Below are 13,601 nucleotides of genomic sequence, written 5' to 3' on the forward strand. Positions count from 1 at the left end.
GCCTCTGTAGATTGCTTATCTTTGAAATGTCTAGCCTGCAGATAGGGACCTTGCAATCATTTGAATTACTCTTGCACAACCCTGGCTTTCGCCACCTATATCCGTGGTGTTGTGGGTGTTCTCCACAAAAAATGGGGATGTCCAGAGTATAAGTAGCCCTGTCCACCCCAAAGCCAACAGTTATTTTCCAATGCCACAGGTTGCAGGACTTGGACACGCTATGAGCCTTCAACAGTCACTCACGTTTGTTTGAGTAATACATTTTGTAATATGTTTGAAGTTTGCTAATCTTGTTTTGAGAAGGCCTGTGGCAAGTGCCGTAGCATGATGTCAATAACCGACACCCTTGACAGCTACATTTGATACTTTGGTTGCCGGGGCTAACATGGAAGGTCCGGTGCTCTAGGGAAGCACAGGCTCTTCATGTCTCAGTAGAGGCCGATGGGAGACCAGCCTGCGACTGATGGGTCACAGGGGCTCCATAGAACAGGACTGGACACACTCGGAGTGGGAAAGTGCATCAGGAAAGAGCCCTAATGCCTGTTCCAAAGTTCTCATTCCAGGAGTGTGTCTAGGCCATCCAAGCATATAGTGACGAGCCAAATGTAAAATATACTGGGACGAGGAAGAGTAAGGGAAGCATATGGAATAGTAGTATGCAAATACAATCAAGTACTGTAGCGAGGTGGGCCATGGCAGGCATGAAGAATATTTAAAAAGACTTTAGTGAATGGTGTTGCTGTTACGCAAGGGCAGAGTCAACTATGTAAAAGAGAAAGCATGCAAGGATCAGGAGAGTCTCATCATGGAAGCCTACAATACCCGAACCAAAATCTGGGAAGTTCAAACTGGGACGACCAAAGGTGAAGCAGAAGCATCTTGCCACAACAACAGGATGCTGCTGAATTGTCCTGGGAGCCGGCAGGAACCTGACTCACTTGGTGGCGGCATGACCGAGGAGAAGTGGACCGCCTGGTCCGGAAACAGCGCTCAGACCACCAGCCTGCCGTGGAGCCTCACAGGAAGAAGGAAGAGAGGCACTTGCGACCATGTGAAGAACGAGAGCCGTGCCCTGAGAATACCACAGGTAACGGGAACGACGGCAGGACCGGGTGGGGTCTGGGAAGTGGCCCGAATAGAATAGATTGCAGCAGGAGTCATCTCCCTTGTCACAGTGTCCCAACAAATACCACTAAGACGACTGAGTGTAATGGGAGCCCTCTCCCTCGTGGTATTGGTATATCAAATGCAACTGGAAAACCAAAATGCTTCTGGAGTCCTCTCCCTCATCAAGATACTGCTTCTGGAGGAAACAGTAAAGAAACATATGGGAGAAATATATAGAACCCTGGGATTAGTATCCCTCACCGGTTTGGGGTTGAATGACCTAGGTAAAAATGTTTGAGTGAGAAAAGACTGAAGATAATTTTTTTCAAAAAACCTTCAGTCTTTACTCTCCTGAACATTTCAGATTTGGCCACACCCCCGCGCGCACCCCCAACACACCCTCACCCCTTCCCCCCTACTTACCTCGCATCTGACCCGCTGGTCCCTGCAACGCTGGTTCCCTTTCACTTCTGTGATCAGGAACTGGCACTGCAGGGTCCTTTCCTTTTTATTTTATTTTTTTTTTCTTTCTCTTTTCGGGTCAGCTGCAGGAGTGTTCCCCGCAACCCCCGCTCACTATACTATATAGTATAGTGAGCGGAGGTTGCTGGGGAACACCCCTGCAGCCCTTTTTTTTTGGACGGGGGAACTGCAGGACAGCTGCGGGGGACACCCCCACAGCCGCCGCTCACAGTATAGTAAGCAGGGTTTGGACACCCCTAGAAGGAATTGAAAAGACCTACCTAGCCAAAAGTCGAACATTTAGAAGGTAGAACATTTGGTAGTACCTTATTTATTACTTTTGGTTGGGTAAGTCTTTTTGGACGAAACCTCCTTAACCAGAAGGTCACGTGTAAGCCAATTAAAGCTGTGAATTTTAATACTTTGTGGAAGGAATTAAAGAGAATAGTTCAAGTTTTCTACTTAAGTGCTTAAAGAACACTGTGTGGAGCTTTTACAGACGGACCAGGAGAAGGGAGCATTGTAGTTGATCATTGAAGGAATTCCTCCTACATTACTAGAAGACTGAAGTGTTAACCAGGAGAAGGGAGTAATTCTCCCGGTGGAGGAAACACAAACTTCACTTTAGTTAAAAGCTTATGTTTCTAGTGTTAGGGTTAGATTAGATGGGTGAGGCAGGGCATGCCCTTAGGCATCGGGAAAGATGGTTTTTTAAATGTATATAATAAGTCTATAGCCCACAAAGTAACCCCTCCTGGTCAGTCTCCTTCTTCTACACACTCACAATAGACAGAACAAAAGGAAGACAGACTAACATACCATGGAACCTCAAGTCGTTTCAATGGTGGCAGCCGGAGGGCACTGTGTGTAGTGCATGTTGGTACCGTCACATTTCTGCCATAGAGTTTGTACTTCTTCTACTGTGAGATGATGCCCATATTTTCTGAGATGCATCTGCAACTTCTGGTGCCGCCAGTTGTGCCTGTAATACAGTGAAGATCTAATGAGCTCACTCTACAGTGTTCTGGGGCATAGGAAGGGGCTCCTGATGGCAGGCCTGGCTCAGTGGATGTCATGATGCCTACCCCCGGGGATCCAGACCAAGTCCAGCAATCCCGGAAGCAGGCATCAAGTTATTCCAAGCAAGCCCAACAACCCCTGCTAGGGGCTATTTGGGTGCAGTCCTGGCGTCTATGGCGCCAGGCTCATATGGAGAGACCGTCCTGGTAGATAGATTAAAACTTACCTGATGCAGACCATGCTGCAAACTTACCTGATGCAGACCATGCTGCAAGAGCTCCAAGCCAAAAGAGGCTTGAAAGGGACTACTTTACCCAGGGACTATTTTTTTACTCAGGTGGGGGTCGGGGACGAATACTTACCTGGGACTACTTTGGAGGCTATTTATACAACGCCCGAAGAGCAGCACACGCTTCGCGTTATTCTGCATCCAGCAGCGTAATGCTCACCGTGCCTGCAAGTCTGCATCCAGTCTTCTGCCATGCCCGCCTCGAGTCTGGAGCTCCTAGAAAGAGAGAGAAAGAAGGAGAAAAGGTTTGAACAAGAGCAATACCTTTGATCCTTACCTGAATTCCCGATCCACCGCGCCTTCGAGCTGGAAGAAAGAAGTTATTTTATGCGTGTCGCCTCGCCTGCTGCAGCGCCGCTCTGAACTCACCGGCCTTCGCAGCATCTTCACTATCCACCGCATCCTTCTGCATGTTCCCGCCGCACTCCGGCACCTAAGGGGAACACAAGAACAGCAAGGTGAGCCAAGGGAATAAACAGAGGCAATATTAGTTACCCCCCCATAGACTTACCTGATTTTACCACCAGGAGTACTATTCCTCTTCACGGGTCGGCGCAGCCTCCACCGCATCTTCGCCGTACCCCGGCCCCTAAGGGGAACAAAAGGACAGCAAGGTGAAACAAAGGGACAAACAAGGGGAATCCTTCTCACCACAATAGACTTACCTAATTTTACCGCCGGAGGCATTATTCCCAGAGACTTCATAATTTCTCTCAGCACCTGAATAAGGGAGAAAGCAACGGGTTACATACTGACATTATTTTATCAAACTGTGTTGGATAATACAAATCCTTATCCTGAATGTTACCGGTTGCTACGAGGAACTCTTTGCTAGGGTTAAGCTGCAACCTGCAAGGAATCGGACAAGAGTGAAAGTCAGACATTTGAACTCTTATGAACTATATACTTACGGCGTCTCGCCGGAAATCTGAGTCAATATTGTTCTGGAACTCACCAATTCCTTCCTACCAGTGAAGCAACTTCTTATCTACGCACTCCTGCGCTCAATGCAGGGTGGAGAGCGCATCTTTCCAAACCATCAGGTGAGACTATAAGAGGGGACATTAAAGGTGATCAGTGGGGAGAACAGCAGGGGTGGGGGTTAACACTCAACTCCACGGGTGGTTAATTCCCTTTCTCCATTTGCAGAAGAATACTCCTACGGGCCAAGCAAACAAAGCTAGGTGGGCCAGTCCAGTCTGTCATCTCGGCACTATGTGTCACATTGGTGGAGACCGCAGCTGTCCAGTTCAGATCGACGCCCCTGTGGGAGCCAGGTGAGCGTAACAGTGGAGTCCAGCTCTACGATGTCTGTGCCTGGTAAGAAGCCACAGGTGTTTTGGATACCAGTTTGCTTCCAGGTTGAGACATCATGCTTTGAGGTTATGCTATACATTTGACTCCTTGTTGGGGAGGGTTAAGGAATATTATATATGAGACTTGGATGAACATTATTCCATGGTCCAGGAAGACGTTGGTGAGGCCTGCAATGGTTATGTGGAAAGAGGTCTTTGGAGATCTACAGCATGCTAGTGGCCTGGATAATTTGCCAAAGCTTGTGTCGGGAGAGCAGGTCCCTTTGGACCAGAGTGCTGGATTATTCATATTTGGGTATCATGCAACATATAGTTAAGTCTGTGAGGAATCTGGGCCTAGATGTTATTGAGCAAATCAGAGACAGGATCACTGAAGTGATGCAGAAAGCTTTCAAGGAGGCTCAGCCTCTTCCACCTCCAGTGACTGATAATGTAAGAGAAGCCTATATCTTTCCCGGCCCTGAATAGGAAATGAAGACCTGCAAGTTGGGGACCCCATATATCTCTTGAACCATCCATAAGTATATTCTTTCGTCATTATTGATGCCAACCGACTAGGGCATGCTAATGTGTTCCTTACTGTTATGACTGGTTTCCCTGTTTGTTCCCTGTTACCTGAATGCTTGGTGAGTGATGTCATGAGTGGGATGTTAACGTCTGACTGAAGGTTTCCACCCAAACAGTTGGAAGAATATAGCCTGGGTGATGGGATCCAGTGGGCACACCTCTGTACTTCCTTATCTCTTAATATACCTATGTACCTGATGACAACTGATCTGTAACAGAATAAAGAAGCCTTGAACAACTTACCTGCTGCCTCCATGTCATTAACTTCAATAACACCTACCCTACCTCGGAATAGAATCTAAGCTCATTGATGCTATTGCCAAGAAGGCTGGTAAGTTTGTTTCTCTGGTCATAGGATTTGTGAATGTTGCGGACACCCTGGGAAGTTAATGGCTGAGGGTTTTGAATCTTCCCAGCAGATCATTCAGGCTGGGGTGTACACAGTGGACTCTGTGGCTTGAGAGATGGCGATGTTGGCTGCCATGTGGTGCCATGGTTGGTTGAGGCTGTTTGTATTTTCACCCAATGTCCAATCTAAAATTATGAACATGCCCGATCAGTGTGATAAGGTCTTTAGAGACAAGGCGGACCACACTTTGAAAACACTTAGAGGGGCTAGAATCAGGGTTTTGCAACCTTTGGTTCACCAAATGTTTTAGACTACACTTCCAATCAGCCCCAGTGAGCATTCGCGCTCTGAAACACTAGTGTATGAGCGCGATACAAATAAAATATCATATCATAACCCATCTGGCATTCAGGATATATCATTTCCATTTCCAGGTTTACCTTTTGTCCTTGTCTGCAAATTGGCATGGATTCTCCCTTGAACAGTGAGTTGGCTGCTTGCAAGAATAAATAGATTGACCTGGGGGGCGCTAAAAAGCCCAGAGAAAATGAATATGAGCCTGTGAGCTCCCGTACCACCCAACAGTATCCAGCCAAATAGCCTCATTCTGCCACAATGTCTGAAGCCGCGAAGCCCAGTACATATTTTCCAGCGCACCCCGCAAGTGACACTCCTTCCCAGGGACTCTCCCGCACGGGAGGGACCGACCAGGTCCTTCCACCGGTACGTGCACCGAGGCTGCTACAGCTACCGGCCCTCGGGGCGAGGGGTCCTTGGATCCTCCCGGACGCAGTGTTGAGGGACTGGAAGGTTCTTGTACCGGGCTTACACCCGAGGGGCTCTACCCTTTTACCGGCACAATAGCCGAGGGGCTATGCCCTAACACTGGCAATACATCTGAGGGGCTATGCCCTAATACTGGCAATACGTCAGAGGGGGTGCCTAAACGTAGCTCTACCGACCCCCGGGTCGAAGGTATCACACCTACTGTAACGCTCACCTGAATCCCTCGGAGGCGCAGGTCCGGGCTGGGAGATTTCAGTGTCTTCTAGGGTCACGCGCAGGCCTCTGGTAACACCCTGGATGGGCCCTCTCCTCACCGTAATTTTGACCTGGAGGGTGAGGTGTCTGCAAGTAGGAGAACAAGGGGTTAATGTATGTCTAGTTGGCCAATCTGACTTTCCCCTTTCTGGACTTCCCACGTTACTCGTAGACTGAATGTGCTCACCTTAGATAGGTGAAAGCGGAGCTCTCCATCCTGCGTCTGTGCAGGGGCGCTAATGCCAGTTGCTTCACTGGTTAATAGCCCAGCCTCTTGATTGCAGAGGATGAAGTCGGGGAGCAAGGCCATCGTTAGCCGCACGAACGGTAATTGCTTGAATATGGAGTTTTATTTATATGTCCCCTTAAATGTCTCTTGCCTTTGCAGGTCCGGTATGCAGATAAGGTAAGCGAGAAGAATGCCGGAGCTCGTGAAGTTACGCAAGCAAAAGAATGTTATTCGAAGTTAAATGCACTTCTTAATGTCTCTTTTCCCTTTTTCAGGTAGCCGTAGCAGCCGGCGTTGGAGATGGACGCCGAGGTACGTGCCGGAGTATGGGCAAGCAGATTACAGCTAGAAGGCACGTGAGTAGTGATGGCGTACAGTGCCCCTAATGATGTCCCTCTTGTTTTTGCAGGTGCGGTTAAACAGCGCTTGGTGGAGATCGAGGCGTACGTGGCACAGGTAAGCCAAATTATCACAGAGGTTCACTAACCAATGTTCTTTGTTTCCGCAGGGTTGCCGGAGTATGAAGAGTGCGGTACGCGGCCTCGGAATGCACCGATGGACGAGGCAAGTGCAGCGCTGGTTTTGCCTTGTCCTAACCTGGTGTCCTTGTTCTCTTTCAGATGCTGCTGAAGACTGAAGACTGGTTTTCCCGGAGTTAAGACTGAAGATTTCTTGTTCACAGATGCAGAAGCTGAAAATTCTCTGGAGCTGACACGGTGAGCGTCCTGCTGCTAGTGCAGAATAACGCGAAGCACGTTGCACTGATCGGGTGTGGTTTAAATAGGCCACTGGAGTGCTTAGGTGTCTCCTTCCACAGCCTCGCCCAGGCAAGAAAGAAGTTCCAGCTTCCAGAACAGTTCGAGTATCCAGTCCCAGGGAGTGGTGCTGGCCACACCCAGAAGGTAAAGTAGTTCCAGCCAGGAATGGATGAGGATATCCTGCAGGTAAGTGAGCAGCATGGTCTGCAGCAGGTAGGTCCACCTAAGTACCATTCCTCTCAATATGAGCCCGGCGCTTCCTGTGCCGGGACTGGGTTCCCTTATGAGCCTGGTGCCACTGGCGCCAGGACAAGGTCCAAAAGGCCCCTGTGGGGACCGACTGGTGCCTGGAATGGAAGTTGTGACCCTGCTTCCAAGGATGTTGGGCTGGATCTGACTCTTTGGAGGCAGCGGTCATGACACCTACCGCGCTGATACCCGAGGAGCATGGTAGGCACAGTAATGCACATGCAAGAGTCTTGGACGAGGCCGGACCCAGCGGCAGGCATGTAGCAGGTAGCTCGACAAAATGGCCACTGCGCCAAACCGGAACACCCGTCCAACGCCATTCCACGAATTCGGTGAAGAACGAGTGTCAAGGTGGGACTGGTCGCAACCAGGTACGTGGCCTACAGTCTTTCCTTCATATGCGCAGGGCTATTTTCTCATGCGTCCATGCGGACTGGGTACGCAACGGCTCCAGCAGTCCCCAGCTACCCTGTCGGTACCCCCTACCACCTCTTCGGCCAGTGAGGAGGTGCTTACAAATTCCTCAGCCTCATGAGGTCTTTGCAGATGGGGGCTATCATCAAGGATGCACTCAGGGAAGTCCTGCCCGCCATGCTAAAGACACCACAGAAGCCTACATCGGGCTCGCTGACCCCGGTGCAGCCGCCTCCTCCGGCTCCACAGCCAAATCCGCAACCTCTGCCACCTCCTCATCCTCCGGCTGCGGTCTCTGTAACCCAGCCTCCGGCTCAATCTACCTGTCCTTCTCCACAAGATCGTCCGGATCCGTAGGACACGGGCGAGGAGGAGGATCCGGACACACCATCCTTAGCCAGGGCCTTCCATGAAAGTCTTGCTGGCCTGGCGGTGTACCTGGGCCTTCCTCAGCCTGAGGTCGAACAGCCGGCAGAGGGGGTTCTGGCTGAAGTCCTCACAAGACGCCCCTCTGCCAACACGGGCATTCCACTGCAAACCGATGTAGTCTCCCTGGCCAAGAAGGGTTAGCTGAAGCCCCAACTGACGCCTGGACACCAAGTACAGGCAGATGAAGGGGGACACACTCTTGCTCTCGACCCATTCTCAGCCACACTCCTCTGTGATTGCTGCGGCATCACTTTACTCCAAGCCTCAGTCATCATCAGCCTTCTCCTCTGCAGTGCTGCTAGGCAAGGAGGAGAAGATCTTGGAGGCTTACGGCAAGATCATCTACTCCAACACCTCCTTGCACTTGCGTCAGGCCAACGCAGATACCATGCTGACTGCCGCCAACCAATGGTTATGGCGGGAAATTGTGGACTTCCTCCCGGAACTCCACTCCCAATGCCAATCACGCTTTAAGGCGGAGCTAGCGGAGGCTAAGCTCGTGGCGCATGACCTCCTGGAATCCACAGTAGCACATATTGATACCTCTGGCCGTGCCATCTGCATTGCCATGGACATGAGGCGCTCAGGGGGGAATTAAGGGCTTTTTCCAGTCCCCCTTCCACAGACTCAGAGGGAAAGAAGGCATGACACGCCCCTTTGGGTCCACGTGTCTCCAGTGGAGGGCAGGCTTGCTCTCATGCACATTTCTGGTGCCAGAATTTCGTGGACCCCTGGATCCTCTCAGTAGTATTCACAGGCTACCACCTACCCATCCCAGCCTCTCCTCCCTCCTCCCCTCCACTCCCACGGGTTGGGACAGCAACTCTTTTAGCGGAGATCCGGTCGCTCGTAGAGAGCCAGGCAGTGGTGGAATTTCCAGCCTCCCAGCGAGGCTTTGGCTTCTACTCCAGGATTTTCGCCATTCCGAAGAACCAGGCAGGCCTGAGAGTTGTGCTGGACCTTTCCACCCTCAACCTCTACTTACCCTTGCAAAAATTCAAGATGGTTACGCCAGCTTTTATAGCGGAGACATTGGACAAGGGAGACTGGATGTGCTCCCTAGACCTGAAGGACGCGTAATTACACGTCCCAATTTGGCAGCCCCATCGTTCTTTCCTACGGTTCAGAATCATGGACTACCATTTCCAATACAAAGTCCTTCCGTTTGGCCTCAACTCGGCCCAGAGGGTCTTTACCAGGCTTATGAGCGCTGTAGTGGCCCTCCTCAGAGCGCAGGGTCTCCACATCTACCCATACCTTGACAACTGGCTAGTAAGGGCTACGTCTCCGGAGGCAGTTCACCACTCGTCCCATGCCCTTATGAACACACTGCACGACCTGGGCTTCTCGCTCAACCTCAAGAAGTCACAGCTGCTCCCTACGCAGACTCTGATATTCCTGGGACTCATTTGGGACACATGCTCCGAGAGGGTTTTCCCGTCGGAAGACATGATCTCGGCCATCAAGAGGGCCACCGCCCACTTCCTCAGCAGAGAAGTGACCTCGGCATGGTGGTACCAACATCTCCTGGGTCTACTAGCGGCGGTTCTGTTAGCCGTGCCGCACACGAAACTAAGGATGAAAAGGATTCAGCTGCACTTCGCTGCCTCATGGAATCAGGAGCGGGGCTCGCAATCCAAGATGATCAACATTCCTCCATCTCTCCACCCGGACCTAACTTGGTGGTCCATGGACTGCAACCTATGGACGGGCAAGCCCTTTCGGCCGCCCTCTCCGCAGGCCACCATCACCACAGACTCCTCGCTTGAGGGCTGGGGAGCCACCCTGGACGATCTCTCGCTCCACGGCACCTGGACTCGACAGGAGCAGGAATACCACATCAATTGGTTGGAGCTGAACGCCATCTGGCTAGCTCTCAGAGCATTCTTCCCACTTCTCAGGGGCAAGGTTGTCCTCATCCAGACAGACAACTCGACCAGCATGTACTACGTCAACAAGCAGGGAGGCACCAGAGCCCCTCCTCTGTGCAGACTGGCGATCAGCATGTGGGAATGGGCCTTGGAAAAAGAAATGTACCTTTCGGCAGTCCACCTCCTGGGGGAATCCAACCTGGAGGCGGACAGGCTCAGCAGGCTGGGAGTGGACAATAACGAGTGGCAGCTAAACAACCTTGTTACGCAGGAGATCTTCAACAGGTGGGGTCATCCCCACATGGATCTCTTTGCCATCTGGCACAACAAGAAGTGTACCCTGTTCGCATCCTGGCAAGGCAGGGCCCTGGCTCGCTCGCGACGCATTTTACCTAGAGTGGACCGGCATGAAAGCCTACGCCATACACAGAGTAATTTGCAAGATCAAGGAGTCTCACTGACTCCTCATCATTCTGATTGCTCCATGGTGGCCGGCCAGGCAATGGTTTTCCGAGCTCCTCAGCTTCTCGGAGGTGCCACCTATACACCTTCCGACGGCCCAGCACATCTTCTGGCATAGCAGGGGGGCAGAATCATCCACCCCGCGCCTGTGAAACTATCCCTCACTGCGTGGTACCTGAGCAGGTAACGCTTCGGCACCGTAGCCTCTCACAGGCCAATCTGTAGATCATACAGGGCTCCAGGAGCAAAGCCACCAGGGCCAGTACAAGAGCAAATGGACTAGGTTCTGCCACTGGGCAGACTCCAAGGGAATTGACCCCTTGGCCTGCAATTTGGACGACGTGCTCTCCTTTTCGGCACACCTCGCTCATTCGGGAGTACAGGTCGACACCTGCCGTACATACCTTGCAGCCATTGGGGCTTGCAGGATCTCAGAGGAAGGCATTTTTTCCTCCTCCAACCCTATCGTCAAACATCTGACTGGTCTCGCTAGGCTCTACCCGCCCGTCAAGAGACCGCACCCTGTGTGGGACCTTAATATAGTCTTGGGCGCCCTGGCACACAAACCATTCGAGCCAATGGCGTCCGTGAACATTAGGCTGGTCACCATCAAGACGGACGGCCTTACTAGTCAGTCTTACCTCGGCTAGCAGAATACCACCTTTGACGAGGACAAGGTAGTCATGCGGACGCACCCGGCATTTCTGCCAAAGGTTCAATCTGCATCTCACTTGAACGAGGAAATAGTCCTTCCTACGTTCTTTCCCGATCCCAAGGACGAAGCACAGAGTGCTGCACTGCTTGGATGTCAGGCGGGCCCTAAAATTCTACTTGGACAGGACCAAGGGCTTCCACAAGTCGGACGCTCTGTTCGTCACGTTCAGCGGCTCGAGGCCAGGCTATCAGGCCTCTAAGGTTTCCATATCCCGCTGGATGGTCTCTGCCATCAAAGAAGCGTATGAGGGTCAGCACAGGCCGCTCCCGGCCAACATGCATGCCCACGCAGTACGGGCCAAGGCAACGGCCATCCGGTTCCAACGCCATGTCCCTTGGCAAGTCATAAGCAGGGCGGCCACTTGGGCCTCTCCCTTGGCTTTCTGCAAGCATTACTGTTTGGATGCCGGCTCTAGATCTGATGCCGCTTTCAGACGGGTGGGTCTCAGGAACCTATTTACTTAAGGAGGATCTGCTCTCCACCCTGGGGCTACAATCAGTTGCTGTGGCTATTTGCCAACTGGTTATTGTCACCTCCGATGAGCCTACACCACTATGTTTGTTCCATCAGTGGATCATCTCTTGATGCATAGGGGATGTACCGTTGTCTTATTGTGCGCGTCGCAAGACAAACCATCAAGAGGTGTTGAATTGTTTCTCGTGGTGGAGGCACGATGTCTTGACAGAAACAACAATTGGCTGTTGATGACACACCTCTTATGAACAGGATTTCATTCGTTGGTAGAAAATTTAGACGTGCTCTTAGTAGCAGATCGCGTGCAAGTTTATTTGGAAATTTCTTTATGAAATTTTGCAGCTCGTTCAATTTTTTTGTGTTGCCAGGGAGATGAGAAGTGAGTTTTGTTTCGCGGCTCATTCGGTCATCTTTGCCCAATCTGCTTCCTTCAGTTTATGCAGGATTCTGCATGGATGTGGATGAGCTCGTCTTCGTTAGAGGCGATGTCATCCAAGAGCAAGGTGTTTTCTTTTTGCCAAGTTATTAACATCGCAGATTTGCCTGTGTCCATCTCACGCTTCATCATTTTGTAGATTTCGTTGCCTGCGACCATTCTGCACTTCCTATAGAGCATTAGTGTATTGCAGCTCACCGTACATTCCAAGGACTGGAGGCTCAGCTCACATCTTATTGCCACTCCCGAGGTAGAATTTGGGAGCTTGATCACTGATTTCCAGAATGTGGCTTCCAGTTTGGGCCAGATATTGTTTGGGATGGTCGACATGGCCTCAGTGCCGTACGTTACAGAAGGCACCACTTTCATTTTGTAAAAATTGATTGTTGGTTGTAATGAGAATTTTCCAAATTTATGATCAATTGTCTTGGCCTGAGCAGCTAGTTTTTTGATCTTTTTGAACAGTTCTGTTTGCATGGTGATTTCACTTTTCGTGCTGTCAAGTTGTACCCCCAGGTACTTGAAGTTCTGAACGATTTCGATTTTTGAATCTCCCAGAAACCATTTTAGGTTTTCAGTTTTCTTTCTTTATTTCCAAAAAGTTTCCGCTTGCGTACTGTTGGAGACTGTTAAGTTGCCGTTGCAGGCCTACTGGAGTCTGGTCGAATAATGTGAGGTTGTCTGCGTAAAGAAGTCGTTCTATCATGGTGTTTCCAATTTTTGGCAGGAAGGCACGTGTGGCAGTTGTGCTTTCTTGAAGGTCGTCTATGTAGGCTAAGAATAGAGCTGAAGCTAGTGGGCAGCTCTGCTTGACTCCCCGTGTGATCGGAATTTCGTCATATATCTCTCCTTCGCAGCTTAGACGCTCCCTCATCGAGGTGCTGTGATGCAAGGCTTGTATGGGAGCCAATATATCTTCCGGACAGTTCCAGTCTCTCCATTTCATCCAAAGGTGGTGTCTCTCAGTGCGGTCGAAAGCTTCCGTGAAATCGACGAACACGACAAAGAGACGTTGACCAAGTTGTAGGGCTTTGCTTTTCAGTATGCTGAATGTTAGTATGTTGCCTGCTGTCCCAGCGTTTTTTTTTTAAAGCCTGATTGCAGATGGTCATTGCAATTAGCTGAAGTGGCCCAAGTTTGAAATTTCCCTAGGAGTAGGGCACCGAAGACTCTGCCTATACAGTCGAGCAGCGCTATCGGCCGAATGTTCAGAGGGTTCTTTATGTCTCCCTTTTTGTAAATGGGAATTATCGTTGCTGTGGTCCATGATTTAGGCACTGAATTCGACTCTGCACAGCGTCGAAAGATTTCACTGATCAAGGCAGCCCATTCTTTAGGGTGCGCTTTTAGTTCAAAGTTGGTGATCCCGTCAGGTCCGGGAGCTCGTGATTTTTTAATTTTTTTGATGACTTC

At 50.7% G+C, this 13,601-nt stretch overlaps 1 protein-coding gene across 8 annotated transcripts in view; it reads left to right on the forward strand.

Annotated features, from left to right (window-relative positions):
- HECTD4 (HECT domain E3 ubiquitin protein ligase 4) overlaps window positions 1-13,601 on the forward strand; it is a 4,298,785-nt gene that overhangs the window by 1,637,391 nt on the left and 2,647,793 nt on the right. The gene's annotated exons all lie outside the window — the stretch shown is intronic.

The sequence above is a fragment of the Ambystoma mexicanum genome, chromosome 10, assembly GCF_040938575.1.
Source record: "Ambystoma mexicanum isolate Mex_15411 chromosome 10, UKY_AmexF1_1, whole genome shotgun sequence".
NCBI lineage: Eukaryota > Metazoa > Chordata > Amphibia > Caudata > Ambystomatidae > Ambystoma > Ambystoma mexicanum.